The sequence below is a fragment of the Anolis carolinensis genome, chromosome 3, assembly GCF_035594765.1.
Source record: "Anolis carolinensis isolate JA03-04 chromosome 3, rAnoCar3.1.pri, whole genome shotgun sequence".
Classification (NCBI taxonomy): domain Eukaryota; kingdom Metazoa; phylum Chordata; class Lepidosauria; order Squamata; family Dactyloidae; genus Anolis; species Anolis carolinensis.
The window spans coordinates 125,351,305-125,367,715 of record NC_085843.1 but is presented as its reverse complement, the minus strand read 5'-3'; positions in this window follow the sequence as shown (position 1 = coordinate 125,367,715).

Below are 16,411 nucleotides of genomic sequence, written 5' to 3'. Positions count from 1 at the left end.
CGTCTCCCATTAGATTGAGCTTCAGGTCTTCATTGTCTTTAGTAATAGCTTGAGAGTGGTGGGGGGAGGGGGATATAATAGAAATATCAAAATATAGGTAATATATTCTGGCACATTTTACATCTGTCAATATTATTTTTGAAACATTACATTTTATATGAGGAATTCCAATAGCCTCAATAAAAGCATCTTTCAGTTTCCTAAAAACTGCCAGAAAATGCCATTTTTCTCCATTAGTTTTCCTGAAAATGTCATTTTAGAACTATCCTGCTTTAATATATTAAATGGATTGAAATACGTGCAGAACACACCAAATTATATTAAGCAAAGTGGCACTTAGTGCTTGTGGGAGGGGTTTGTACTTAAAGGGCAAATGCTCAGAGGTCAGTGATGTCCTCCTAGACATTGGGTCAATGCAGGGAGGGCTATGTTTCTAAGACCAGGATTTTCCACCAAGAAGTAGTTCATTACAGATATCTCCTTTGCATGCTTCCAATGCCTTGGTCCTAAATCCAAGGACCAACCATGGGGATAGGGAAGGACATCTGAAGCCCCAGCTGGTCTGTGACTCCACTGTGAGAAAGAAATAAAAGACAAGACATTATAGATCATGGTTGAAAATATTAAAGAAAACCTATTTTCCTGAATTAATGTGCCTTTCTCTAGATCTTGTGAGCTTTGCTGACGACAACACTCATGGGCTCCTTCATATCTGCTTAAAAAGAAAATTAGCATATACTGATGAAGAAATCTGCCAAAAATCTGTTTCTTGATTATCTAGACTTAAATTCAGTTCCTCACAAACCCTTGAGGATTTCTCCAATCTTAAATCTGATCCATCTTGCACTGAGATCATTTTTAACATTTGCATGAATATTTATATACATTTTATCGAATTGCATGTATTTGTGTATGCAATTTTGCCTGATACATTTTGCAAACTTTCTTCATGCATAAACCCTTTATAAAATGTGCAGATGTGAAAAGATTCATTGAAGTAATGATTTGAAATTGGGAGAAAATCACTAAAATGCAAACCAAACAAATTTATATCTCATCCCTTCATGTGCTCTTAGTCTTTTTATTCAACAGTTGCGAATGAATGTCCCAAACATCTCTCAAAACTTAGTTGCCAATTTAACGGCGCCTTTTTGCGCCTTATCTTTACTCCTTACCCTTGGACTTGTCCACCAACTTACCTTTTCCTCATGTTTATAGCATTTCATCCTTTGGGAATCTTCGTCCACTTTGAATGGTCTTCTCTATTACATGCAGTAGTTTATTATTTTCCCTGGATCTTGATTGCCTATGGAGGGATTGTGTTTATTTTCTGTTGTCACAGCCACCTATTTGTCATGATCAACACTTGTCTCAGTATCACAGACAGCGTTCTGCTCATTTTCTTCTTCAATAATTCATCATAGCAAGTCTGCTGGCCTCTGTAAATACCTCCCTAAATAATCCTGGACAGGGAAGACCATCTGAAGAACAGCAGTATTACCTTCTGTCATAAAGATAAGCCCTACTCACCCATTTCTATTCAGAATAAATTGGCATTACTTCCACAGACCTTTCAGAAAATAATTTAATGTTCAAACAGTATTCACTAGAAATGGGATCCAAAAAAAGTGATGTTTTTGTTATTATTGTAGGAGGCCAGTCTCTGGATTCCACACAGGCAAGGAAGGAATGGATGGAGGGATAAACAATCTCTTAACTTGTTACTTCCCAAGCTTAAATCCTTTGATAATCTAATTTGCAAGACAAAAACTGTCTCTGAAATTCATTTTGCCCATTTTGAAAACTCCTCCACCCCCTTTTTTTCTTGTAGAGTGAGCCATTGATATTTGCTATGGTTTGCTCTCCCTTTTCTCCTGGGGACCAAACCTATAGCATATTATGCAATGGCCAACTAAAATATCCCATATCTAAAATGGCAAAATCAAGGGCCGCTTTTTGGAAGGTGAGGGAGGTATTTTCAAGCTGGAGGGATGGTTGAATCTGAGGATGTAGGATTTGTGACTATGGAGCACTGATGGTACTTCTATGTCAAATTAATGGTGGAGAATCAACTCAAAAATAAGTGAAAGACATGTTTGCTAAGGGCACATCCAGACTGATTAATTTTACAATGTGTAATTTGTCACTGTTTTTATTATTGTTGTGAGCCGCCCCGAGTCCCCTCGGGGAGATGGGGCGGGATATAAGAATAAAATTATTATTATTATTATTATTATTATTATTATTATTATTATTATTAAAAAGACCATGAAGCTATAACCTTTATCTTGTTTTTTTTTTACAAAAGTTTCCGTCATTCAAAAGAGTGAACTGTGCCAGTCCTGATAATTTCTCCAATAAGTACATTCACAAATATAGTTGCCATTTTAGGATTATTCCACCCCTGACATTTTTAGATCAAAACATCAGAGCTAGGGATGATTCCTTAGTAATGTCAGTCAGATGGACCGTGGTGATGTCATTAGGCAAGCGTGTTGCCTAGTATAAAAACACACAACGAGAACACTTTTCTGTTTAAAAATCAAGACAGAAATCTTAGCTAAAGGAGCAATTCTCAAGGTGAGGGAGAGCAAGGAGATTACAGATGGAAATTGGATAAGGAACATTTTCTTGAATAGTAAAATAGAATAATATGCAAATTGAATCTATTCAAGATTGACATTTGGATTCATATTTGCAAATGGCCAGCTAGAGGAGCAAAGGACTTAAATAAAATAAGAGAAAGAAGAGAAAGGAAAAACAGGCACATGGTCAGCAGAAACATCTGCTGCCTGGAGATTTGCACACAGTCCTCGTCCCACTAAAATCTGGAGACTTTGAACCCTTGCCTCCCACCCAAACACATGTTTGCATGTGTCACTCAGCACATAAGTAAATGTCTCCTAAGAGTGACATTCCACCCAGGTATATACTGACAATATTCTGTATTCTAACAATGTATTTTAACTTTGTACAAGCATTCTAATTCTCCCCAATTTCAAATTACTTTATTCCTTCAGTGTAAGGATCAAATTAAAAACAAGAAACTAGAGTACTAGCCCTTGCTAAATTGCTTTGTTTGAAAAATTATGTATAGTGAGAGAGCAAATAGGCACATTTGTTTTTCTGCTATATATAGTGCTTGCCTGAAATTACTTTAGCCGCTGTATTACAGATTGTGGATATAAAGCTAACAAAGGAAGAGATTTAGAGACAGCACTAGTGGTATGGACTATATTTTGGCTATGGTTATAGCCAGGCGTGTAACTATATCAAATTAAGCATCAGTGTTCTCCATTTCAAAATGCTATCTTGCATACATTTTTAAAACGCCACTAGAACACAAATGGGGAAATGTAAATGAGTGGACAATATTTTATTTGCTTTTCAGTGTGTCTACACTATAATGCAGCAACATTTGTAATGCAATCCTATTAGTGTATGTGGTTAGGTTAAAAGTTATGTCCTAATGATTTTTCTAAGTGAAGATTTTAAAGGAATGCAGACTCAACAGTTAGGTCACTTTGTTTTAAATGCCAGGCTGTACACATAGCAGTCCTATATGCAGTGTGTTTATACAGAACACTGTTTGCTATTAAGAACAATAAATACAATAAACAAATATGTTCCTAGGCTGTGACAGCTGGATAGTATCAGTAGGATTGTTCTAAGAAAGTGCTTGTAAATGGGAATAAAGACCTTGCAAACAGGACAGCAAAGTTGCAAAAATATTAGGGTAAATCGGTCATTAAATAGCACAAGGGCTAGCATATATGAGCACCCATCTGAGTCACCAAATCCCTGATTTGTATGAATACCCACTACAGTAATGCCAATGAAGCTTTTTAAAAAATGACATGGCATTTATTGGGACATTTGAGGGATGGAAAATGCTTTGGGGGATTATGTCTTACTCTGGTTTTAGTCTAGATTGGATTTTTCTGCATATGCTTCTTTGTATTTGGGGGATGGAGAACACTATGGGAGATTATATCCCACCCTAGTTCTGGTCTAGATAGGATTTTCCCACATATGCTTCTTTATAATTGAAAAGCAAAGCAACCCTCAACTGTACACTTGTGTATTTAACATTGGCCACAGTCATATCACTAGACTACAAACCAATTATTTAGTGGTGAATCTATATCAGGAGTGTGCAACTATGGAAATCAGGTTGCAATAACTACCCCTTGGGAGTCTTTGGAAGTACACATCTCTCCACTGTACCCACTCCCAGAAAAAAATAAAAATTCCTTCCAAATCTAAATGATATAGGGGCATTTTTATCATGTTTTGATTCCTTTTTTAAAAAAACAACTGAAAGTGAGCAGAAATAACTTCCTGTTTGCTTAAAAAGGGGGCGTTCTTGGGTCTAGACTGGCCCAGGAGGTCACAAAGTGTATGTATTTGTTTCTTTACCAAGACTTAGTTTGCATCTTGGAGTGAAATGTCCTCAAGGTCAATTGTGTAGCACTTACTGTGGCGTGTTATGCTCATAGCGCACAGAGAGTTCATAGTTTAATCAGGGTTTTGTCAAAGAGTAGTACACTAATGCATTATTTATCTGAGCATTTTTATCCTGACTTCATTTTTTAAAGCAACTTGTATTTCTAAATCTATCTCTCCTCCGCCCCCCGCCCCCCCACATATGTACAGAATATAATCAGATACAATCAGAAAATGTTGAGAAAGAAAAGACAGGAGAGGCGGGGAAAGACAAGTAAGAGATGAAAGGCATAATCTATATATATAAAAATGTAATGTGCATTTTATTATGGAGTAAACAACAAAACTACTGAACCAAATCACACCAAATTTGGCCACAAAAGAAATAGTCATCCAAAATATGTCTTTCAAACAAACAAACAAAAAAAAAACCTAGAAAAATAAAGTCCAAATTAGAGGACCAGGAAAAGACGTTTCCCCCAAATGCCAGTTAGAAGGGTACGCCCCGCCCACTTTGTCTCCTAGCAACCCACTCAGCAACAATGGAGCTCAGGGCTTCATCATTCAGGTCTCTTACACACTGCCTATAAAATACAGATTATCTGATTTGAACTGGATTATATGGCAGACTCAAGGCCCTTCCACACACCTATATAACCCAGAATGCCAAGGCAGATAATCCACAGTATCTGCTTTGAACTGGATTATATGGCAGTGTAGACTCAAGGCCCTTCCACACACCTATATAACCCAGAATGCTAAGGCAGATAATCCACAGTATCTGCTTTGAACTGGATTATCTTGAGTCCACACTGCCATATAATCCACTTCAGTGTGGATTTTATGCAGCTGTGTAGAAGGGGCCTCATATAATCCAGTTATAAGCAGATAATATACAATTATAAATATATAATAATTGCTGTGGTATAATAATACAGGACAATTTAATATCTAAAATTAGGACAGTAAATAACGAGTAACACTCTGAAAACAGGGAAATTCCAGAAAGGAAGCAACCAGGGCCAGCTAACACCTCCCAACAAAGGATTTGCCCAGGCAGGAAGCAGCCAGGCTTTGGAGCTGCAAGGCCATTAAATGCTAATTAAGATGACTAATTACAGCATTCCTACTTGCTGCACAGAGACTATTCATTGCTATTCAACCTAGCCAACCAAGAATTTTGCAAGGTAGAAAGTGGCCAGGCTTAGAAGCCATGAGGCTACTCCATCCCATTCAACCTGGCCAACGAAGGATGCCACTATGTAGAAAGCGTTTAGGTTTTGAAGCAGCGAGGCTATTCAGTGAAATTCTAGCAGCCCAAAAAACCATTCCCCTAGAACACAAGTACCAAGCCTTCCAAGCAGCAAGCCTATTCCATTGTATTCCAGCTCACCAAAAAAGGATTCACATAAGACGAAAACAGTCAGGCTTTGAGGCTGCAAGGCTATTCACTGCTATTCCACCTGGCCAACAATGATTCCCATAAGCCACCGCAACGTGTGGCCGGGCACAGCTAGTTCTACTATAAGGATAGAAATGTAATACTACATATAGCCAGCCCTCCACATTCATAGCTTTTAATTTTGTGGATTTGATCATTCGTGTGTTTGCCGCTCCCTTACTCCCTTCCATAACATCCAGATTTTAAACACCTCCCTCTATTGCTCCTCTCCCCACCCTCCCATTGAAGCCTCTACTAGATTCTGAACCCCTTCCACCATTGCTCCTCTCCCTATTTCTCACTGAAGCTCCATCCACCATAAGCTTCAGCATGAACTTAAAGGCCTTTCCTCCCAATTCAGCTCTTCTTCCACTTGCTCCTTTGGCTTCCCCCAGTCTTAAATTCAGACTGATGTTTGTGGTGGGATAATGGGCAAGGGAGTCCTGCATGATCTGGTGGGGTTGGAGAGAGGAGACTGTGAGAGGTGGAAGGTGGGGAAGGAGTTAGTGTGGGAGAGCAATTGGGTGGGAAAGGGCTTTTACATTCAGATTAATGTACCGATGAAAAGGAGTGACTAGCTGGACTTGTTGGTGGGAAAGAAATCAGAGCCATATGTTTTGGGGGTGTGGTAGAGTCATTCATTTTTTAAATTTTGCTTTCATAAAAAGGGTTACTTTATCAACAGGGCAATACTGGGAATAAATACAGATTACAATAGTTCAATGAGCTCTGCACAGTGTGGATGCATCATATAAATAGAAAGTGATGGGGAGAAGGGAAAAGAATGCAACCTGTCCCTAGCAACCAGTGTGAAGGCAGTGACATGAGACAGAGGTGAGATGTGGAGAGACTTAGGGCCCATCCAGACAGGGCTTTAAACATGGGAGTCCCGTTTCAAAAAGGGGGTGGCTGGCACAACGTCAGCACTAAATGCATGCTGATTCGGACCAACTGAAGGAAACTGCGGGATAAAGAGGTTGCCCTTTATCCCATTTCTGGCTGAAAGATGTGCATCTTCTTATGTCTATGTAACCCTGTATGCCAAAAAACACAAAATTTCCTTGCCTCCCCCTTGTGGAGACTGCTCCAGCTGATTTCTGTCCCTTTTAAAAAGCCTGAAATAGCTGATCAGCTAACTGGGCTGTCACATGGACACATAACTGATTGAAAGGAAGCACAAATGGAGAAATCTTTGAAACTCTAATACTGTAAAAGCTGTAACACTGTAAACAGAGCTTTAATAAATAATTAGGGAATGGGAGAAATCTGGCAGAAGTTTTTTCAAAAAATTCCCTCCATTATGCGCGGATCCGTATATGTGCACATGCGAATATGCATGTTTTCATAATATTCAGATGTGCACATATATAGATCAACGCATAACCATATGTTTTTTTAAAAAAAAACTTCTAGTGGATGTCCCTCGTCCATTTTATCCCGAGACACAGAAGCGCTATGAGGACGATGGGGAAAGAAAGCTCGGGACCAACAGGTCTCTGTGGGAAACCACTCTGATGTCCCTGGTTTTTTTTGTTTTTGTTTTTTTGCTCCTCTCTTTAATCTTGCATTTTGATGCTGTCTGGAGCATCCCTAGAAGCAATGCTCTTTCACCATTCTCCTCCCTTGTCCAATCTAGAAGAAAGAAAGAAAGAAAGAAAGAAAGAAAGAAAGAAAGAAAGAAAGAAAGTAAGTGTGATACTCTAGGCTGCGTGAGCACTGGAAACCAGACACCAAAGCCAATAAACAATCTAATATCTTTATTAAAGAATTGAAGAAATAAAACAAAAATAAGCAGAATATATAGTCCAACAATAGACCTTATGGGAAAGGTCAAATATAGTCCAGTATTATAAAGTCCAATGTCCAGTATTGGAGTTTAAAGATGATAATCCAATTAACCAAAAAACACTCAAACTTCCAAGCAGTTTGAGTGGGGAATAATCCAGGTCTTTTGCAAGAGTCTCAGGAGTCTAGTCCAAGGCAAAGGAGTTCAAGGCAAGGCAAGGAAACAAGGCAAGGCAAGGCTGAAGATAGTGGATCCAAACGTGGTCCAGACTTGACTAGAAGGCGAGGCGCATCGCCCGGTCTACTCGAGAGTAGCGCGCCACAAGGAACTAGAAGCGAAGTTAATCCTCCAACTGACAGGTTGACACTGCGCTGGCTAGCCAGCGCGCAGAACTTTTAAGGGACTTCAAATCTCCCTTCAAAACAGGTGTCCAACACTTTTCCCAAGGGAAAAACTGGCTAGAGACAACATCTCCGCCAGATGCGACCCTCCCTGGAAACTCTCAAGGGAAACGGGTTAGTCAGAGGTTTCTCTGGCTGCTAATCTCACGCTTCTCCGTAAGTTAGCCTTCTCCAAGCGACTTGTTTCCCAAAATAGCCTCCTATCAAAGGGAGGGGAACCGCTGGGAACAGGCTCAGTTTCAAGGGCTTTTTTAATGAGCTTTGGGCTCGAACTGTCAACAGGGAGCATCTGGAAGGGGACAGAATCTTGCTGATTCGACATAAACCCCATATCCTCGTCGCTCTGGTCCGCAACGAATACAGGGTCATGGCCCGAGGGTCTCTGGGACATCACAGAAAGAAAGAAAGAAAGAAAGAAAGAAAGAAAGAAAGAAAGAAAGAAAGAAAGAAAGAAAGGCCTTCCTTCCCTCCCTCCTTCCCTCCTTCCCTCCTTCCCTCGTTCCTTTGCTTTTTTGGCCTGAGTGGTGTTCAGCAACAATATGAGGTAGCCCAAAGAATGCATCATGCCCACCATTCTGGGCGCTTGAGAAGGAGCCGAGTGGAGGTAGCCATTTTTAATCAACGCTTCATGTATAAGCTTCTCAGTCCCTCTGTGGAATCATTCTTGAGTCAGCAGAATTTACAAAATAATGATCAGAATCTTGGGATTATTGTGCATTAGTGACAGTGTTGCAATTCATTAATGCACAATCATCACAAGATTCTGGTTATTATTTTGTAGATGCTACATACTCAGAATTTTGCCCTTTCTAGCAGGCTTAGCCAAATGTCAACTGCTGCAGTCTGTCCTATCTTGTGTGCCATCTTGATCACATTTTGATATAGCATGGCCACAAGAGTTATGGATTTTATCTGTGAAATGTTGGTGAGTATAGACATGCCTAATAATAATAATAATAATAATAATAATAATAATAATAATAATAATAATAATGACATTTAGTATGAAGTTTGGCCTTGACAAATGCACCACAGAGGCATTAAAGAACGGGAAAATTACTCACAGCTAGGGCATAGAGATGCCAAATGGAGAAATCATTAAGTGCAATCAGCCTGAAACCTATAAATATCTGGGCATACTATAGCTGGACAATATCAAGCATGGGCATGTGAAAAATGTGGTCAGCAAAGAACATGTCCAAGGGTCAAAAAAAGTTTGAAGAGCAAATGGCGGAAATACGATTGAGGCCATCAACACCTGGGCCAGCCCCGTCATCAGATACACTGCTGGAATTGTGAATTGGACGCATGCAAAGCTGGATGATCTGGACAGAAAAACAAGAAAACTAGTGACAATACACTACTCATTGCACCCACATAATGATGTCGATGGACTTTATCTGCACAGAAAATCAGGAGGCAGAGGGCTTTGGCAAGTGAAACAAATGATAGAAGAAGAGAAACACGCTTTGGCAGATTATGTGAAAGACAGTCAAGAACTAACATTGATGAAAGTAAGTAATAAAAAACCATGTGCAAAAGGCAAACAGTGAATACCATAAAAATACAATGTGGAACAGAAGAGAAAATTGGCAAAAGAAAGCTCACCATGGACAATTCTTGGGAAAAACTGAGAGCAAAATTGACAAGGAAAAAACATGGATGAGGCTCACAAATGGAAAAAGGAGATCGAGGGCCTGGTCCTTGCAGCCCAAGAACAAAATTAGAACAAATGCCATCAAACCCAGAATTGAAAAGTTGGCTACAGATTCCAAGTTTAGGCTTTGCAAGGAAGTAGGTGAAATGACAGATCACATCCTCAGCTGCTGCAAGAAGATCACACAGACAAACTACAAGCAGAGGCATAATACCGTTGCTCAGATGATCCATTGGAACAAATACCATCTGCCTGAGACAAAGAAATGGTGGGATCACAAGTCTGAAAAAGTTACAGAAAATGAACACATAAAACTACTCTGGGACTTCCGAATTCAGATTGACAGTTTTGGAGCACAATATTCCTGCCCTGTCATGGAAAAAAACCCAAAGTATAGATCATCAATGTTGTAATCCCAGGTGACAGCAGAATTGATGAGAAGCAACTGGAAACACTTACACGATATGAGGATTTAAAGATCAAACTGCAAGACTCTGGCACAAGCCAGTAAAAGTGGTCCCAGTGGTAATTGGCACACTGGGTGCAGTGCCTAACGACCTTGGCCAGCACTTGAAAACAATTGGAACTTGTGATGTCCCCTGAACCCTTGGGCCATGATCCTGCCTCCATTTTGGACCATAGTGACGAGGAAATGGGGTTTGTGCCGATTCAGCAAGACTCTGCCTCTTTCCAGATGCTCCCTATTGACAATTCTAGTCCACAGCTCATTAAAAAGGCCCTAGAAACAGAACCTTCTCCCACCAGTTCCCCTCCCTTTGATAGACAAATGTTTTGGGAAACTAGTAGGTTTGAGAAAGCTGGCAGGAGAAGGAGCGCGCGATTAGCAGCTAGAGAATCTGCTGATTAACCTGTTTTCCCCTGAGAATTCTCAGGGAGGATCGCATCTGGTTGAAGATGTTGTTCTAGCTCTTTTCCCTTGGGAAAAGAGCATTTGGACACCTGCTCTGTGGAAAGATTTGAAGTTCCTTAAAAGTTCTGTGTGCTGGCTAGCCAGCGCGGAGTCAACGTGACAGTTGGAGGATTAACTTCACTTCCAGCCAAGTGTGGACCGCGTTTGGATCCACTACCTTCCAGCCTAGCCGTGCCTTGCCTAGCCGTGTTTCCGAGCCTTGCCTGGCCGTGTTCCTTGTCTTGCCTTGCCGTGATTCCAGCCTTGCCTTGTTGTGCCGTGTATCCAGCCTTGTCTTCATTTCCTTGCCTTGGACTTGCTTGAACACTAGAAAAAGACTTGGACATTTCCCCACTCAAACTGCTTGGAAGTTTGAGTGCGTTTCGGTTTTTTGGATTACAAACTTTAAACTCTGATATTAGACATTGGACAATATATTACTGGACTATATTTGACCTTCCCTAAAAGGTCTATTGATAAACTTTATCTTCTGCTTGTTTTTGTTTTATTTCTTCAATTCTTTAATAAAGATATTAGATTGTTTATTGGCCTCGGTGTTTTGGTTTCCAGTGCTCTCGCAGCCAGGGGTGTCACAGAACTGACCAACTGTCAGCTGCAAAAGGCCGCCCTACTTGGATTTGCATGCATTATCCGCCGATAATCACATAGTCCTAGACACTTGGGAAGTGTCCGACATGTGATCCAGTACAAAAGCCACCATAGTAATTTTGTTTACTGTGTACTAATCTTGCCGTGTATCAAATCATCATCATCATCATCATCCATATCTGCATGTGAAATATGTAGTGATACTGCATAAGTAATGGCACCACATATTTAGCTCTGCTTCCTCTCTCTTCAACTGAATGCAGATATTATATCGTGTCAAAAAATGTACACACTTGTCAGGGAAGAAATGCATGCAAAAGTCACATATGCTATGTTCCTTTTTCATAGCTTTGTTTGTATTTTGCATATGCGCTGAAGTTACTGTCTCTCAATATTTTACATCTTTGGGCTTTGACTCAGATATGAGTAGTTATCCTTGTTTTGCATGATGTGGACATAAGACTACATTTGTTTATTAATTTGTTATGCATAAGCGTTTAGTCTCTCTTAAATTCATGTTTTCCTACTGTAGTCATAGTTACTACTGTAGCAACATAGAAGAACTCTTTAATTGGGATAAATTCGTGACAGCACCAGTGAGCATCATAGGGATTGTGTGATACATCTGAATGGTAGATGGTAAGGCTGGGAATTATGTGGTCCTTCAGATTATGCTGGACTGCCATTGTCAGCAACTTTTTCCAGTATAATTCCAACATCTGGAGAAAAGCAGAATTCACATCTTTGGTGTTGAGCTCCTCCTTCATTTTTAGAATTTTTGTATTTTAGTTAGCATTTATGGGACTGCACCTCAAAAGGCCCATCTTTCCATCATTTATTTCTGAAAGAGATGGAGACTCCTATTCTTTACAAAGCCATGCTTCTCCTTAAGCTATATTTTATATGGGCCTTCCTGGCATTTGAGCTTTTCTGGAGGAGCAGGCCAAATGGTTCTGTGATGTAATGAAGTATGAGTTTTGTATTCATGTTTGTTGTGTTTAACTATGTGCTTGTGGTTTGATTGGGTAGGTGTGAGATGGCGGCAGCCATCTAGTGGCTCTCCTCTGAGGCAGTTGCCATGGAGAGCCATCTGCTGAGGGGAGGAGAAGTGAAGAGGTTTTTAAAAGTGAAGCCTCAGTCTGTGCTCTGAAGAGGCACAGGGATGACTGATTCCAGGTTGATGGGATCAAGGAGACTCTATTGTTCATTTTGAGTCGGTTTCAAATAAATTTGGTGACTTATTTAATGTAGTCTGTGTCCTGGAAAGGCACAGAGAATCTGTGATAGTATATTACAGGGGTGACTGGATAGTCCAAGTTTCAGACTTTGAGAACCAATCCCAGCTGGACTCACAGAGATCCATTGAAGTAACAGTTTAAAAGGAGCAGAGGAAGAAGTTTTAACTACTTTAAGTAAAAGAAGTGATACTTTAGAGAGTTTGATTCATCTCATTCTAGTATTGTAACTGTTAATAAGAATACCTCTAAGTGAAACATCTTTTGTAACCACCAAGCTTGTGCCTGAATAAACTTGATATTGTTCTTTTTACATCAAAGCCTCTGTCGTCTATAGACTCCCTCAGCACAATTGCGCTACCATTTTAACACCGAATAAAGTAAAAGGCTTCCTCTGAGCTATTGGGTGGTTGAGCACTTTTATAATCTAAAGTGTCTCTCCACACAGTGGTGGCTGCATTTCCACTAATCGGTGGCAGTTATCTTTTATTATTTGGGACATCTATTAGTTATTAATTGGGTCTTCTATGCTACCCTCTTTTACATGGGGCATTCTGGAGCACTTGGAATTGTCAAACGGAGAGGGTTCTCGCTCAACCAGGTGTTTCCTTTTCATCCCCTCTGAGTTTGCTGTAAAATATTGTATATTTTATATACCTTTTTGATTTTTCCTTAATACAGGAAGCTAGCAATTGAACAGAAGTAAGATTTTGGAGACAAACAGTTTTTTCCCAGTTTGGTTCATTCCATTGTGAAGCAGGTCACAGTGAAGCAAATAGATACACCTATGGACTATGGAGGAGATGGGGAAATTCAGTTTCCCATTTGATGTTCTGTTACCTTGAAGGAATCTTTGTTTTTTCTATCTTCACAACTTCACACACTGAAACCATGGATCTTATCCACAAAAACATCAAAAAACTAGAAACGATGGGGATTTTTTGGACTAGAGTAACTCAGTTATCTGGTGAATTCTAGCATTTGTAATCCAAAACAATCACTTTCCCAAGATCTCCAAGGAATCCATCTTCTTGCATAAATCCTACACAAGACTGTATACAGCAATGATGGGGAGCCTTTTAGAAAGCAAGTGCCCAAACCAGGGGTGGGGGGCAAGTGAGTGGGGTGGGTGGGATGGTGAGTGAGGGGCGGGGGAGGGCAATCCATGTGCTAGAAGAGAGGGCACTGTGTTCCCCTTCTGGCACATGTGCCATAGGTTCGTCACCACTGGTATAGTGTATGGAAATATGAGCTTAACCAAAGTGATGAAATCCTGGTAGGCTAAAAATGGGAAAAACCTACAGTCAATAATGTTTCTCATGCCTCCCTCCTTGTTGCTTCTAATTTTGCATTAATGGGTCAGAGGAGCACTTCTTGGGTGGAGATATACTTTCTCTCTATGCATGTTTCATATGCAACCTAAATGTCCATATTCTGTGTTCATATCCTTATTCCCCTGGAAATCCTCCCATTGTTTGTCTTCATTGTTCTTTCACAAAGGGAATCAAATACAGGAAGAAGAACATTTGCTAATTTACCATTATGTTTTTTAAAATGTCTGCTCTTTTGACCTCCCACTTTGGGAAGCTGATGAAAAGCCACTTCCTTGTCTAATAAAAACAAATTTGAAATATCTCATGTGCCAGCCTGCTGTTAGCACTTGCGGCTTGCATTGATACATAATGCATGATCCCTGGCTGCTCAGAGGCAAGCCAGAAGGCAGGGAGAGGATAACCTCCACAAAGTCTTCCATCAGTGAATTCTAGTGCTATGCTAAGTGTTTGAGGTTCATCATTTTTGATAATTATGGTAACGGAGTGCTGTTTACACATTCAGAAATGTGTTATTAATGATGCTACAGTGTTTTTGTAACATAGACAATTCAAAATTAATGCAGCAAGAGTGATTCCTGCTTTTTAGTGGTTGCTGACAAATAAGTTGCATATGATTAGGCAGTAAGGTTGTGTTGTATAAGCTGGTAATTGTGCTTTGGTGGAATGTTTCCAAGATATTTTAAAACCTTTTCTCTTCCCCCTGCCCCTTTGCTATAGATTAGTGCTATTTAATGAACATATGGAGATTCCAAAACAATATATTTACTGTGAAATGAAACAGTTGTATTCAAATGTCAACATTCAATAAGATATGTATATAGTTGTCTGCCATCAAGAGTAGAAAAAATGGAGTTTGAATTAGTTAACTGATAAAATCAGGAGAAGGAATACTATGCAGAATTGGAAGGGAAGATAAGAGAAGAAGGGACAATATATGAAGATAAAAGAAATCAATGCAGATTCAGAAGGATAATCTGTTACTCTTGTTAGAAAATTTGCCATAAGTTGGAACTTTTTCCTTTTACTTCACTTTCTTCTATACTAATGAATATGTATAATGATTCTCCCTGCTCCTCTATGTTTTTGATGAAACAATAGACTGCAGGGCCCCTGGTGGTGGCGCAGTGTATTAAAGCACTGAGCTGCTGAACTTGCAGACCGAAAGGTCCCAGGTTCAAATCCCAGGAGCGGAAAGAGCGCCCGCTGTTAGCCCCAGCTCCTGCCAACCTAGCAGTTCGAAAACATGCCAATGTGAGTAGATCAATAGGTGGGAAGGTAACGGTGCTCCGTGCAGTCATGCCGGCCACATGACCTTGGAGGTGTCTACGGACAACGCCGGCTCTTCGGCTTAGAAATGGAGATGAGCACCAACCCCCAGAGTCGACTGGACTTAACGTCAGGGGAAAACCAAACCTATCTGTAGAACTACTCAATTACATGGCATATATACTATATCCTTTTATGTTCCCAATTTTTCCCTTCTTTTTCCTTTTTTACTGTTTTTTTCCTCTTTTTGGAAAACAAAATAAAACTTATTTGCCAAAAAAAGAAAAAAGTCAAAGTTCAAAATTATACTAATATATATATATACTAGCTGTGCCCGGCCACGCGTTGCTGTGGCTTAGTCTGGTGGTGTTGGTCAGTCTACATTAGGTTGTATTTATGCTGTGACCTCCACCCTTCTTTATACTCACATTAGTAGTAGTATTTGAAGTCTGTTACCTTCTTCAATTTTTGTGTTGATTGATAATTGCTTGAGATCCCTGTTGTCTTTGGTTTGTTGTTAATTGTAATGTCTGATTCTGCTGAGTGCGGTTTATATTTTTATTGTAGTACAATAGTCTTTTTTTTGTTTCGCCTGTGTAGGTGTTTATTATTGTTGTTGTTGTAGTGGTCATGAAGGTTGGATAAGTTAGAGGCTACTGTATTGTTTTTTGGAGGCCCAGTGTAGCACTGACTGGCCTCTCAGCCTCAGTGCCTGGCTGTTTCTTGCCTGTGATGGTGTTGATTCTTATTGTTGTTGTTGTTGTCATTGTTATTATTGTAATTGTTTTTTTTGGAGGCCAAGTGTGAATGTAGGGATTGGGGAGGAGGATGAGTTGTGTTGTCAAATTTTGTATTTGTTATAGTCACAATGCGTTGTTGTGAGTTTTGTGGGTCCGGATTGTGTTTTTGTGGTGTGGTTGTGTTGTTACAACTGAGAGGCAAGGCTTTTGTGTTGTGTTGCGAAGTTTTGTATTTCTGGGGCGTTTAATTGTGTTGTTATAGTAACGATGCATTGTTGTGAGTTTTGTGGGTCCGGATTGTGGTTTTGTGGTGTGGTTGTGTTCTTACAACTGGGAGGCAAGGCTTTTGCGTTGTGTTGTCAAATTTTGTATTTCTGGGGCGTTTAATTGTGTTATAGTCACGATGCATTGTTGTGAGTTTTGTGGGTCCGGATTGTGGTTTTGTGGTGTAGTTGTGTTGTTACAACCGGGAGAAAAGGCTTTTGTGTTGTGTTGTCAAGTTTTATATTTCTGGGGCGTTTAGTTGTGTGCCAAGTTTCGTATTCCTGGGGCGTTTAGTTGTGTTGTTATAGTCACAATGCGTTGT